The following is a 13,716-nucleotide window of genomic DNA, read 5'->3' as shown; positions in this document are numbered from 1 at the left end:
GTATGAGCTGTTTGTATATTTTGGAAATTAGTCCCTTGAAGGTTGCCTCATTTGCAAATATTTTCTCTGTTCTGTAGGTTGTCTTTTCATTTTGTTGATGGTATCCATAGCTGTGCAAAAGCTTTTAAATTTAATTAGATCCCATTTGTTTACTTTTGCTTTTATTTCCATTAATCTAGGAACTGGTTCAAAAAATATATTGCTGTGATTTCTGTCTGCGAGTGTCCTGCCTGTGTTTTCCTCTAGGAGTTTTATAATGTCTGGGCTTACATTTAGGTCTTTAATCCATTTTGAGTTTATTTTTGTATATGATGTTAGAGAATGTTCTAATTTCAGTCTTTTACAGGTAACTGTCCAGTTTTCCCAGCACCAATTGTTGAAGAGACTGTCTTTTCTCCATTGTATAGTCTTGCTTCCTTTGTTGTAGATTGGTTGACCAAAAGTGCTTGGGTTTATTTCTGGACTGTCTATCCTGTTCCATTGATCTATGTATCTGTTTGTGTGCCAGTACCATACCGTTTTGATTGCTGTAGCTTTGTGGTATAGTCTGAAGTCAGGGAGCATGATTCCCCCAGCTCCATTATCCTTTTTCAAGAATGTTTTGGCTATTTGGGGTCTTTTGTGTTTCCATACAAATTTTAACATTTTTTTATTTCAGCTCTGTGAAAAATGTCATTGATAATTTGATAGGGATTGCATTGAATCTGTATATTGCCTTGGATAGTATGGCTGTTTTAACAATATTGATTCTTCCAGTCCAATCTGTTTATGTTGCCTTCATTTTCTTTCATCAGTATCTGATAGTTTTCAGAGTACAGGTCCTTTGCCTCCTTGGGTACGTTTATTCCTAGGTATTTTATTCTTTTTGGTAAGTGGGATTTTTCCCTTAATTTCTTTTCTTTTTTTTTTTTCTTAATTTCTTTTTTTTTGCTATTTCCATTGTTAGTGTACAGAAATGCAACTGATTTCTGGAGGTAAAAGGACTTTTAAAATTAACTTTAGACAGAAGACAGTGAGAATGGAGGCAGACAGGTACCATGCTGGAGGAGTCAAGCATGAGTTGAGTGGCCAGTTTTTTGTAGATATCACAGAGGGCATTGAGTGAGCAAAGGGGAGCCTGTATTAGGTGACCCCTCCAGCCCTGCAAGTCAATGACTCTATGAAACAGGTTTTGAAATTCTGTCTGGGGTCCACAAACGTCCAAGGATGTGAACTAGTAAGATAATTCTAGAATTAGAAAGATTGGCTACTGAAACATTATCAGTAATTATTGCTTTTCACCTAAAAGGTATGATGCAGCTTCCAAAATGACTGAATTTATTCCCAGGATGTAGTTTATTTTCTGGGAGAATCTGATTTGTTCAGTGTGCACCTTCATTCACTTCACTAATACACCGCACTTAAACAGCCCCTTTCATCTGTGGGTCTCAAAGGATTTTATAAGCACTCATTCATTCTCACATGTGACTTTGAATTTATTTGCACACTTGTGAAATGGATAGTAAATGATTTCATACCTAGGCAAAGCCAGATTGCTGAGATGGTGTCTCCTGGGCGTCTGACTGCTGGTGGCTGAGACTCTGACCTGGTGCCTAAAGGAACTCCAACCTTTTCCCCCCTTTTAGTCCTGCCACTGATGTCAGGTCTTCTTCTGACACTCAGCTATTCAATAAGGTAAATTAAAAGGTAGAATTAAATTGGGAGAACTTTCCAGACTTCTAATCAGTGGCTGGGTTTGAGAATTGTGTATCCCATCTGGCTTTGTCTTGTGTTCTGTCCCACACACAAACTCACACACAAAGCCAGAGCTGTTCGGAAGGTTCCGAGACAGCATCAAACACTTTACTGTTGCCTCGCTGCCCCGCACCCCACATCCCACTGCTCCAGCCCCAGTTAGCACTTAGCACTGTTTAACTAGTACTAGGAATTCCTCTGGGGTCAGGGAGGAAGGGGCCCTCCCAACCCCTGCGGTTCTGACTTGGACACATTTTAATAGTTAACATCTAAGTATAGCCTGCTGCCCCCATTTCCTCTCCATCCCACCCATCTTAACCCCCTACAGTCCAGCTTACACCCTCTCCCCTCCACCGAAGTCACTTTTTAAGAATCTTTGATGACTTCCTCGTGGAATTTCACAAGGCATTTCTTGGAGTTGTTCCACTTGACCTCCCTGACCCTGTTGCCCACCCTGTCCTCCTCCAAAGTCTCTTTTCCCTCGACCTCTGTGGCCCTGAACCCCCGTTGTGCTTTGCCCTCTCTGACCAGTTCTGTTTCTCACTCAGAGGACATCCATTAGTCATGTGGTCCCTGAGCTTCTCTGACCCTCTTTACCTCCTGCAGGGATGGTGCTGGCTCTCCACTCCCAGACTGATGAGCCCAGAGACCCTGTTCACACTGCCCTTCCTCTCATCTTCCATGTCCAGTGGCCCACAGGGTTCCTGTTTTCCCTCAGAAATAGCTCTTGGCACTCACTGGAATCTCCACTCGGACCCCTCGACCAACAGCATTGTCCTCCGAAGTCTTTTGATCGTGGACATTAACAAACTATGTTTATATAGTTCGCTCTCCCAATTTTGTTTATTCATGTATTACATATTGTATTAATCTGCTGGTGCTGCCACAGACTAGGGAGCAGAGAACAGAAAGTTAATTTCTCACAATTCTGGAGGCCAGGAGTCCAAGGTCAAGGCACCTTCAGGGTTGGTTTCTGACGAGAGCTCTTCCTGGCTTGTGGACGGCCACCTCCCTGTGGCTCACATGGCCTCTTCTCTGTGTGTGTGCAGAGAGAGGTGGGGTGCAGGGGGCGGACAAAGATGTGGTGGGGGGAGAGGGGGAAAGGGAAGCAGAAATGTAGGTTGGGGAGACAGAGAAGACACAGAGGGAGAGAGGAGAGAGGCCTGGTGTCTCTTCCTCTTTTTATATGGGTCCTGTCAACACAGGGCCGTACACTGTTGACCCTATTTAATCTTTATTAACCTCCTTGAGGCCCTACCTCCAAATACAGTCACATTGGCAGGGTTTGGGGGGAGATGGTCAGAGCTTCAACATACAAATTTAGGGAGTATAAGTCAGTCCATATTGTCTATTAAACTATTGTGTTCATTTAAAATACATAAAATATACTCAAAAAGATGAGAATTTTAAAAGTAAAGATGAATAAGAACTCTGAGATTTCCTTCCCACATCCCAGGGATCGCCTCTGCACATCCAGAGTCCACACCTGTTGTTCTAAACCGCGGACCGAGCTGATGATAGCGGTGTCCTGGAGGCTCGGTCCACTGCCGGCTTGCACATCGTGGCCTTCGCATCTAGCATAGCCTCCGTATCAGTGTTTATAAAACGCTGGTTTCTTCTTCCCCTTTCTTCAGAAACCTGGGTTGCCAGGGAGGACAGGCCACCTGCCGGCTTGACCTTCAGGGATGCCGTGTCCCACCTTGACCTCTGCGTCAAGCCGTGGTTCTCCCCACGCCTCACTTGGGACCCCTTCCTCCCCTCCGCAGGTCGGGGCCTCTAGCTCGCCTCCTCACCCCTTCCCTGGTCATCCCGCCACATTCATCCCTCCCTCCTGGGAGCTGTCCCCTCCTTTGCTACAGGCTCACCTGCCCTTCAGCGGTGCAACTTCCCCTTCTGTGGGTGCCATCTTACCCCCTCACCCGGATTACGGTCCCCAGGAGCTGAAGGTCCAGGCTTCTTCTTCGCTTCACAGCCTTCCCTGAGCCCGCCCGCTGTCACTGCAGCGCGTCTCGGCCCTCCTCCGGGGACGGCACAGCTGCCAGGGCCAGATTCCACCCAGTGGTCGTGGCTGGGCAGAGACAGCCCTGTGGGCTGTGGGAGCAGTGACACCATCTGACTTGCTGATCACACATGGACCCGGGGTGGATATGCTAAGCCCCTGAACCTACTTCAGCTCAGCTTCTTGCCAGTGGTGTTTCCCAGAATTTGGTGATATATTCTCCTAAAACTTAAATAGAAGAAAAGTTGGCTGCTTGTTGGAAAGTCTCCTTGGAACTGCCGACTCAGATTCCCTTAAATACATGTTGACGAATGCAAGGTTTTTTAGCAAAGAGCCATCTCTTTAGTGCCCAGTGGGGCTCAGGACATGTGTGTCAATCATTCAGATGACAATTTCCTCGGCTGAGCACTGGGCACTTACCCACCACAAGTCACCTGTGAATAGTGCACCTATTCCCAGAGAGCAGAGCTGGGACAGTGAGGATGATTTGAGGTGATGACCACACAGGAAAAGAATGACTTTGAGCACGAAAAAGGCAGCAAGCCTGCAGCTGTTTCCAGGTCTTGAATTCCCCTTCAAAACTCATCAGCTAAGGCTGACCTGGGAATTTTGTAACAGTGGACTAAAATGAAGATATCAACTCACTTCCTGAACGTTATTTTTATGGCTCCGTGGCTGCAATATGGCCATCCAATTCTCAGATGCGTCCCCAGGGCCACAGGGATGCACAGTCTTTGAGACCTGTTAGCTGAAACCCACTCTTGGCTGTGAAATGAGTGTGTGCAGGCTGTAAATTAGTGTCTTGGTCCACTTGAGGAGGGGGTTGCCCCCACCCCAATCGAATTGTTTAATATGTAAACTACACGTTCCTTCCTTATGTACACGGTAAACTTGGCAGACCCAATGAACGTCAGAATTGTGTTCAGAGTTCAAAAGTCATTTCATAGTAGAGCTATTTCCAGCAGCACGGGGCTCAGTGTCCTGAACCCCGATGATCTTGCCAGCCCCTTTGGGTGTCACGCCATAGCTAACAATACAAACTGGCACTGTGGGTGACACCCGCAAAATCTTCAGAAACCATACAGGTGACCATCAGGTGACGTTTTTCAGATTCAAGTGTAGTGGAGAGGATAGCTCAGTGGTAGAGCATGTGCTTAGTATCCACGAGGTCCTGGGTTCAAGCCTCAGTACCTCCATTAAAATAAATATATAAATAACCCCCCCCAAAAAACAGATTCAAGTACAATTGCAACTATCCTATGACAGTTAGTTACTGAATTTTCTCTTGGTTTCTTCAGATTTTTGCATAATAGCTACCTGTGTCTCTTATACTGAAAGCAAAGAGCTGAGCTGGAAAGAGTGACGGGTTTGGGAGGGGCCCGCTGTCCGCAGAACTGTCTGCTGGTTGAGTATTTCTTTGCGATTTTTGAGCCTTTCATCTTCACAAGAGACCTACAGAGAAAGAAGGGAAGGAAAGGAGGAGGGCAGGGGGAGGGGAGAGAGGGAAGGAGGGATCGAGAAAAAGGAGACAAGAAAGGGAAAAAATGAAAGGAAAGGAAGGAGGGAGCGAGGAAGTCCCCAAGTAATCAGAGGCTGTCTGGGGAGGCCGCCTCTCTGCCCCGAGGTGAACTCGGGACACGGCTTTCCCCGCAGCCTCCTTCCACTGCGGCTGCTGGCAGGGGCCGCAGGGACATTACAGATGGCACCAGGAAGGGAGGGAAGTGCCGGCCTTCCTCCTCGCCCTGGACCCCGGCAGAGGCCCGTGTGGGGAGTACCCACCGGCGTTGCCAAGGAGGCATTTTCCTGGCCTGAGTCACACGGACAGAGCTGTGCTCTGCGAACACAAAGCAGGCACAAGAACAGAATGCCAGCCCCAGAAGGCACAGAAACCACCACTAAGTGCCACCATGCGCACTCAGGCTCGCTCGCAGCGCCTTTATTCTGCGGTGCTGTCCTGGGCCAGGGTGACGCAGGCTGCTGAGGTTTTATCGAATGTCATCCCTCCTCGCTGTTTTCTTTCAGCCCTGCTTTGAAGCCTCACGCTGCAGACTAGGACGGAGCTCGGAAAGTCTGTGTTCATCACTGGGGTTTAATTAAAATACACCGAGCCCTGCAGAAACTTGTGGTTGAGAGTCATGGAAAATTTAGGGAATCAGAAACAGAGACGGATCCGAGGAAGAAGGATCTGGTTTTCTCTCAAGCATTGGGTTTCTTGCCTTCCATTCCCCGCCACCAGACTCACTGGACGCCTTCTTCAACGTAGGAGTTATTTTTCTGATCAAGGCTGAATCAATTTTATGGTTACAAGAACTTGGTATTTACTTACACAGAAGCGTTATCCACTATTTCATATTCTTTTTTATTGGATTAATTTATAAGTGTTGATGTCATACACGCAGTACGTGGAAAGCAAGTAGGGGGCAGGGAATGGCTGTGAGAAAAACTAGAGCAGCCTGGCCCCTTCCTCATGGGGCTTCTTGAAGCTTTTGGTGCCCCTTGGTCCTTCTGCCATCATTTTAAGAGCATGACATTGAGCTCGGTCTTGAAAAGCGAACTTGACTTTCACAAAGTGTCAAGTGTAGTTCAGAAAAATAAATGATTTTGAATACAGTGCTTGTCACCAGCATCCAGTCATGTATATATAACTGAATATATCTCTCTAATGGTGATGATACAGCAGTGTTCCTCAGAGTGTGATACACACACGTCACCCCCACGTGTCAAACTTCATTTCAGCCGCCCCATAAATCTGTCAGGGGAGCTTCACACGCATGTAGCCCGGAGGCGGGTCCTGGTTGACCTCAGGCTCTTGAGAACAGTGTTTCTCAACCTGCAGTTTCTGCATCTAACTCACCTGGAAGTACTTGTAAAAATTCAGATTCTTTAAGAGTTTGTTCAGGAGTCAGGTTCAGAAATACTCACTTCTAACAGACACACGCTTAGTTATTTTTGTGCAAAGTAAAATTTTAAGAACATTAGTTGCCGGGCACTCTTGTCAAAATCAATGGAAAAGGCATCAATTAATAGGTTGAAAGAAACCAATCTGATCCAGTGTTTGGGGGCAGGTCTATAAGAAGTTTTATTGGCATCACTTAACCCCTCCTCCCAAAAGCAATAAATATGATTTTCCTTCTGTTGAGCTGGCTGCACCAAGGACCTTAATCAAGTCATTTGATTTCTCACTCTCCTCACCTGCAAAGTGGGGGATTGGGCTGAACGATTGTATGCATCTTTTTAATTAACATCAACACACTAAGCAGGGACTTGCAGTGATGGCCAGTAGATGTATCCTTTCCTGTCCATGCCCTCCTCCCACATGCTACACAAACATTGGTCCCCAGGAGATTAAAGGCAGAGAGGAAAAAGAAATAGGATTTGCACAACAGAAACCTGTCTTAAGTAAATTATGCCTTCTGACTCTAAGTCTAATTATTTCTCTTGTCTTCCTTCTTCTACTGAATAATGGCCTTCTTTCTTCTGTTTAATAGTGATGGAGTTCATCATCTTTAAGTCATTCGTTCATTTATTAAGTCATTTATTGAACACTTAGGAGTGTCCAGTATATTCCAGGACAGGGCTATGTGTTGAGGATGGATGTGAACAGTCTGAGCTCATGTGGTTTTCCGTCTACCAATATCAGTACATTTTACCCAAAATAGTCCATTGACACCCTTTTCAATTCTAGGTTCCTTCTCCTGAAAGGATCATATAAAAATATTTGAAAACCATAATGATGAAAAAAAGACCAGGTTTCGTTTTTTGTTTTTTGAGCTATAGCTAAATGCTTCCATTTCAAACCTAAGTTTTTGAAGGACAAATCCTACACAGTCGTACATCACTCTCGTCCTCACGAGTAAACAGACAAAGCCCACAGCTGTGTTGTCTGTGCCTTTCCCATGGTCCGTAATGACAGTCCCTGGGAACAAGGCAAGACCGGTGGGATTTTTAAAGTTTTGGGTCCACAGCAACAGAGATGCTTATGTTCGTTTTATGATGCCTACCACGTACCAGGTAATAAGTGTTTACTGATTCATTTCCTATTTTTTGCAAATAACTTTCAGAGAATGGCAGTAAATGTTCAGAGGATAATAGGTGAAGAACTTTCCTTTAAAAATAATATTTCAAACTAATTTTCCCCTAGTTGTATTGAAATGTTTTTAAGGACAAAATTCATGAAAGGGTCATTGGATTTCAACAATTTACCTTACTCCGTCCATGTGACTTAAATGTTTTGCACTAAGAGTTTACCTGGATTTATGATCTGCCACCCATCTCTTGGATTTAAGGGGAAAGAAGGGTGTTTGGATTTCTCTACATGATCATTTTTTTCCCTTCTTTTTTCTTATGATCAATTTTATATTCAGGAGAGAACTGTGTCATGAGGTTCAACTATTGTTCATGTCACACAATTTGACTGGACTTCTAATTAAGGTTTACAGGTGAGTCAGCATAAAAGCTATGCGAACTTCTCTCCCACTCAGAGAAGCTGTGGTCGGACCCTGCTCTTGTTCTGTATGAAGACACCATGAGTGAGTGTTGGAAGCTCCCTCCCCCAGCCCCAGAGGGGCATCCCAGCCACTCCTCCTCCTCAGTTTAAAAAGATCCTTCTGGACTTCCCCATCACCGAGAAACTCATCTGTTGTGCTTACTAAATTAAAACAACTCAAAGAAGTGGTTTTACTTTACTGTTGGCATAAAGTAACGCACAAGGAACTTGCAGTGAGAGGTCCATGGTGAACTACCCACCTTCCCCGGGACTGTGAGAGGGAGGGGGTGTCTCCTGTCCGCCGGGCAGCCAGAAGCATCTTCCTCAGAAGGTTGGCAGAAACGTGAACTAATAATTACTTCAGAAGGCAAACTGTTGTGTCTGTGAGGAGGAAATGGTGCCGCTGGAACAGGATGTCGAGCCGGGCCTCCCCGGGCCTGGAACCCCTGGGCAGGCAGCTAGGAGCCCACTCAAGGCCTCCTTGGGGCTCAGGATTACCCTGGCTTCCTGTTTCTGATTTCAGACTCTTCAGAAAATTCCCTGTGAAATGGAAATCCTGACTGGTCCTTTCTGGTGCATTCTTACTACGTGGTAAGGAGCTAATTTCATATAATTGAGGAAGCTTTTCTCAAAGAGACTACAACTGGCCTGCCGGAGAAAGTTTAAAAGATACATGTGGAAAGTGAGAGGGTGGAGCGTGCGCTTAGCACGCACAGGGGCCTGGGTGCAGCCCCAGCACCTCCATTAAAAATAAATAAATAAATCTAATTACCTCCCCGACCAAAAAAAAAAAAAAAACAGGCAAACAAAAACAAACAAACAACAACAACAACAGCAAAAAACCACATATGCAGGAGATAGACTGGCATTGAATTGGAGAAAGACTCAGGAACTCAGCACGCAGCACTGGGCAGGGCAGCGTTCAGAAGCCGGTGCCGCCGGTTTATTTTCACACTGAAAAATCACCTCCTTCAAAACCCTTGAGGATTCTCTAAATTCCATGTGTATGTAGTAAATTACATAGAACACCAGACGCGCGACTCTCCGCAGCAAGCCCAGGGGGTAGGACTAGCCCCACTTTACACAGGAGGAAACTGAGGCCAGAGGAAGAGGAAGTAACTTGCCCCAAAACCAAACAGCTAGAAAGCAATGGAAGCAGCATCGCTGTCAGCTCCGTTCGACTCCAGAGCTCATGACCGCGGTGAGTTTATGCTGTCTTGTCTCAGTGTGAATGATACAGCGTCTGCTTTAGTTCATGACTGACCGATGCATCTTCCATGTATCTGTTTTGATGAGCATGTGTGGTACCGTGTCCAAATATACCTGTATTTTCTTAGCAAGGATGGGAGCAGAGAAGCTAAATGCACGCAGTCTGCTTGTCCTCTTCTTATCTGGAACGTTCTCTACTCCTAATGTCCAGTTTTCTTCTCTTTGCCTTTTCATGACCACCAAATCAAGAGCCACATTTGTCCCTTTTGTTTCAATAGTGTCTACATGTTTTGGAGTAATCAGAAGACAAAGCTACATGAAAACATGCTGAGCATTTTATAGTGGAGGTTGGATGGCAGAATTAAGCTTTCAAATGCACCACAATTTCCTGTTTGCCCTTTGTAGAGGCTCTGAGATGAGGCGATGTTTTACAAAGTATCCTCATGTCCTTTTTTTCTTTTTTTAAATGGAGGTACTGGGGATTGAACCCAGGACCTCATGTGTGCTAAGTGTGTGCTCTACCGCTGAGCTCTACCCATTCCATCCCTCCATACGCTTTTTAATGGCAACTCAAACACACCTTTAGATAGAGATGTGCCACTTGGGCATTAGCTTAGGCTGTAGCCGTCTGAAAGCTGCCAAGCTGATGGAGAAGGCATGACTCTGAATCCCCAGGCTGGGCTTATTTGCTTTCCTCTGTGATAATAGGTTGCTAAGAATTAGGTTGAGCTGCCCCTCTCCCCCAGCTCCTGAAATGGTCTGGAGTAGGGTCAGCCTCACATCCATCCTACTCCAGACTGGAACTTCTTCCAAGGCAGGAACCATGGCAGAACACTTCCAGGGACCTGTGCTGTGTCTGGCACAGAGTCCACACTTACTAGTTGATGGATGAAGGCGTAAATAGATGGATGTATGCTGTTCAAGCAAATGGAAGAGACAATGGCTTCTGGCTCTCAATATCACCCTGTTATTGTGAAAATGTTGCCGTTGAAGAATGTTTCAGCTCATAGGTTGGGAACACATGGGCCAGACTTTCAAACAATAAAAGAATTCAGTAGAAGAATTGGAAACTTAGAAGATTTCCAAGAAATATGTCTCTGCACAGGTGAACTGAAAATGTTGCTTGAATGAAAGTCTTCCTGGTGTTTTCCCCCGTTACCGGATTCTTGGCATGTTAAGCTGGCCCTAAATCTACAGCCGTTGCTCTAAAATTTGGAGCTCCAAGTGGAAGCCATGCTGGAGTGTGTGCCAAATTAAATAAGCCATCGTGCCTAAATACGAATATAAATGCCTGAATGTGGAGATCGAAGTTTGTTAGGACAACTTGTAACAGCTTGAACAAAGGGTGTGTAATAGTAAACATATGGTAATGACACTGAAGCCATTTTCCGTTTAAAAAAAAAATTAGTACTTTGATAGATGCTAATATACCCCATAATCATTAATCAAAGTAGGCTTCCCATTTTGCTTTCCTTTCAAACAGGTAAACAGTGAGATAGGTTGTTGCACATTGGACACTATGTTGCAATAAGCATTCATGAAAACACCGTGGTGCATGAGGAATTTTAAGAGCACCCACACCACTGCCTCCCGGGGGGGTCTTTTCTGGATCTTGCGCATGGTGCCTGGCAGGCAGAGGATCAGGCAGGGTCTCTTCTGGATCAGGCAGAGGTGTGTCCTTGTGGGGGACTTCCTACAGCCTGTGCCAAGGTTTCGATTATATCCCATTGATTGACATCTAGATCTGAGGACTTTTCTCTCCAAGTAGGAAGTCTGAAAGCGTCTGCTCTCAGCCCAGCTCTACCACATCATTATGGAAGAAAATTCAGCCTGATTTTCACAATATTTTAACGTGGAGATGGAATTTCCCTCTCCCCTTCACTACCAGTGGCGTCTCCTGCAGCCAGAAACAATCATCCCACTTTGCTTGTTCTCTTCCCTTGGCACCTACCACAGCCTGTCTGGTCAGATAGATGCTTGTGGGCACGTCTTGTTACATCTGAGGCTGCTTTAACTCTTCCCAGTTTCCTAATGTACACATTTTCCTTCGCCCTTGCTTTGGAGGTCAGGAGACTTGGATTTGAACTCTGGCTTTACTATCTCTACTGCCATGGAAACTCGGACTAGTCATCTCCCCTCCCTTAGCTTTAGTGGTTTCATCTGCAAAACAGGGAGAATGACATTTCTACCTCGGTAGGTTGCTTTGAAGATTAGATGAGATAGCATATGTGAAATGCCTCGCAGGCTGCCTGGCGCTGTAACAGCCAATGAGTATCACCTGTCATCAAAGTGAATCCCTTGTGGAGAACCAAGGCTTGGTTCGAGATCTTTCCTCATCAGGGAGGAATTCTTAAAAGTGTCTGCTTTCAGCCCATCTCTGCCGGTGTTGCTCCAGCTAACATCCTTCTCCCAGAATCCCCCCTGCTCTGGGACAGTAGCTTTGTCGCAACGTCCCCCACTCTGCCACCTTTCCTTGCCAGGGGGTCGGTGTGATGTGCTGATGGGTTTGTGTAATAAAGCTTGGAGTCACTTGAGTGACAAGTTCTTATATTAAGAAGATTCATCCAACTTGAGGCTGCTGCTTTCCTCCCTTCCTCACCCCTCCAGAGATCGGGAAGGAAAAATATGTTGTTATCCACATGACATCAAATATTTCTGGGCAATGACTTTACACAAGATACCACACCAAGGCTGGAGGCATTTAAAAAGGAGTGTGAGGCAAGGTCCCTGCCTTTCAGGATGCTGTAGTCCCTGTGGCCAAGGCTGGGTACAGTATTAAAAGGCAGCTGATAATGCCAGGGAGCGGGTGGCTCTAAGTAGCAATGGAGTGGTACAAGGGAAAAGGTTAAGAGACAGGAAAGATCCAGGTGCCTGGAGGGGTCAGAGGGGAGTGATGGTTCTTAGCCTCCAGCAAGACCTTGAATAGGAATTTGTTGTCTTCGTTTTCTCTGTGTTGAAGAAAAAACTCTGCGAGTGCTATTCTGTTTTTCAGGGAAGAACAATACCCCCCTTCTTTTTTTTTAAGTGAAGTATCATCAGTTACAGTGTGTCAGTTTCTTGTGTACAGCATAATGTTTCAGTCATCCATATACATACATAAATTCCTTTTCTTATTCTTTTTCATTATAGGTTGCTACAAGCTGTTAAATATAGTTCCCTGTGCTCTACAGAAGAAACTTGTTGTTTATTTTATATAACAATCCCCTTGTTGATTGACTCTAGGAGGAATTAAAGAAGAGTCCCACAAAAAGGAGGGGTGATTTATGAATCCCCCCTGAAGACCTTCAACTTAAAGGTGGTCAACTTGAGCAGGTCTTGCCTGAAGGCAAATATGACCCAGTCTAATGATTAGACCTAAAAAGCCATTCGACACTTAATGATGTTTGTATTGTATTTCCAAAAAGACTAGATGCACTTGGAGCTACAGCTCTAAATTTCAGTGTCAAGAATCTGGGTGCGAAATGTTTGTTTTAACGATATTTTTATTAAAATTGCATAAATACAGAAAAGTGCCCTGATAATAAGTTACAGTTTTGTGGACTTAGTCAAATGAACGCACCTGTGTAACCAAAGTCCAGTTCAAGAAAGAGAACATTCCTAGAACACTTCCCTCCCCCCGGGCCCCCCAGAGTCACCAAAGGGAACCTCTGTCCTGACTCCTACACCATAAATTAGTTTAGCCTATTTTTGAACTTTGTATCAATGGAAGCACCTAGGACCTATTAATTTACGTCTGCCTTCTTTCTCTCAGCATCTCGTTTGTAAGATTCATCCAGGAGTTGACTCACTTACTATGCTGTATGGTATTTTGTAATCTACATGTACCACACTTGATTTATCCATTCTACTGTTGAGGGACGTTTGAGTTGTTCCTCGTTTGGCCTATTTCATAGAACCAATGATGCTACAAACATTCTTAAACCTACGCTGTGCACACGTAAATGGATTTCTGCTGGGTACCCACACTGGGCTAGAATGGCTGGCTCGTAGAATATGCATCTATTCCATTTCTGTGGTTACTGTCAAAAAGTTCTTCCAGAATGACTGTATGAACTTCCACTTCCACCAGGAATGTATGAGACTCATGCACGTCCTGGCTGACGCTTGTTGTTCCTGTCTTTTCAGTGTTAGCCATTTGGAGGGTAGGTAGTGGGGTCTCTATTTCCCTGATGACCAAGGTGGGCATCTTTTCAAGTGTTTGTTAGCTATTTGAACATCTTCTTTGGCATAGTATCTGTTCCAATTTTTGCCTATTTTTTAATTGCAATGACTGGTTTTTGAAATTAAT

General features: G+C 45.1%; 1 protein-coding gene across 4 annotated transcripts in view; it reads left to right on the top strand.

The window, feature by feature from the left end:
- Window positions 1-13,716, top strand: part of SCAF8 (SR-related CTD associated factor 8) — a 200,033-nt gene that overhangs the window by 174,797 nt on the left and 11,520 nt on the right. The window contains exon 23 of one of the 4 annotated variants that reach the window (XR_010381210.1): window positions 8,098-8,810. The exons of the other annotated variants lie outside the window; for them this stretch is intronic. The gene's annotated coding sequence lies outside the window, so the exon portion shown is untranslated. The remainder of the gene's footprint in view (window positions 1-8,097; window positions 8,811-13,716) is intronic. 4 annotated transcript variants of the gene reach the window in all.

This window comes from Camelus dromedarius, chromosome 6 (assembly GCF_036321535.1).
Source record: "Camelus dromedarius isolate mCamDro1 chromosome 6, mCamDro1.pat, whole genome shotgun sequence".
In the NCBI taxonomy this organism is placed as follows: domain Eukaryota; kingdom Metazoa; phylum Chordata; class Mammalia; order Artiodactyla; family Camelidae; genus Camelus; species Camelus dromedarius.
Note: the sequence above shows the minus strand (reverse complement) of the source record. Positions and strands in the feature narration are given on the sequence as shown.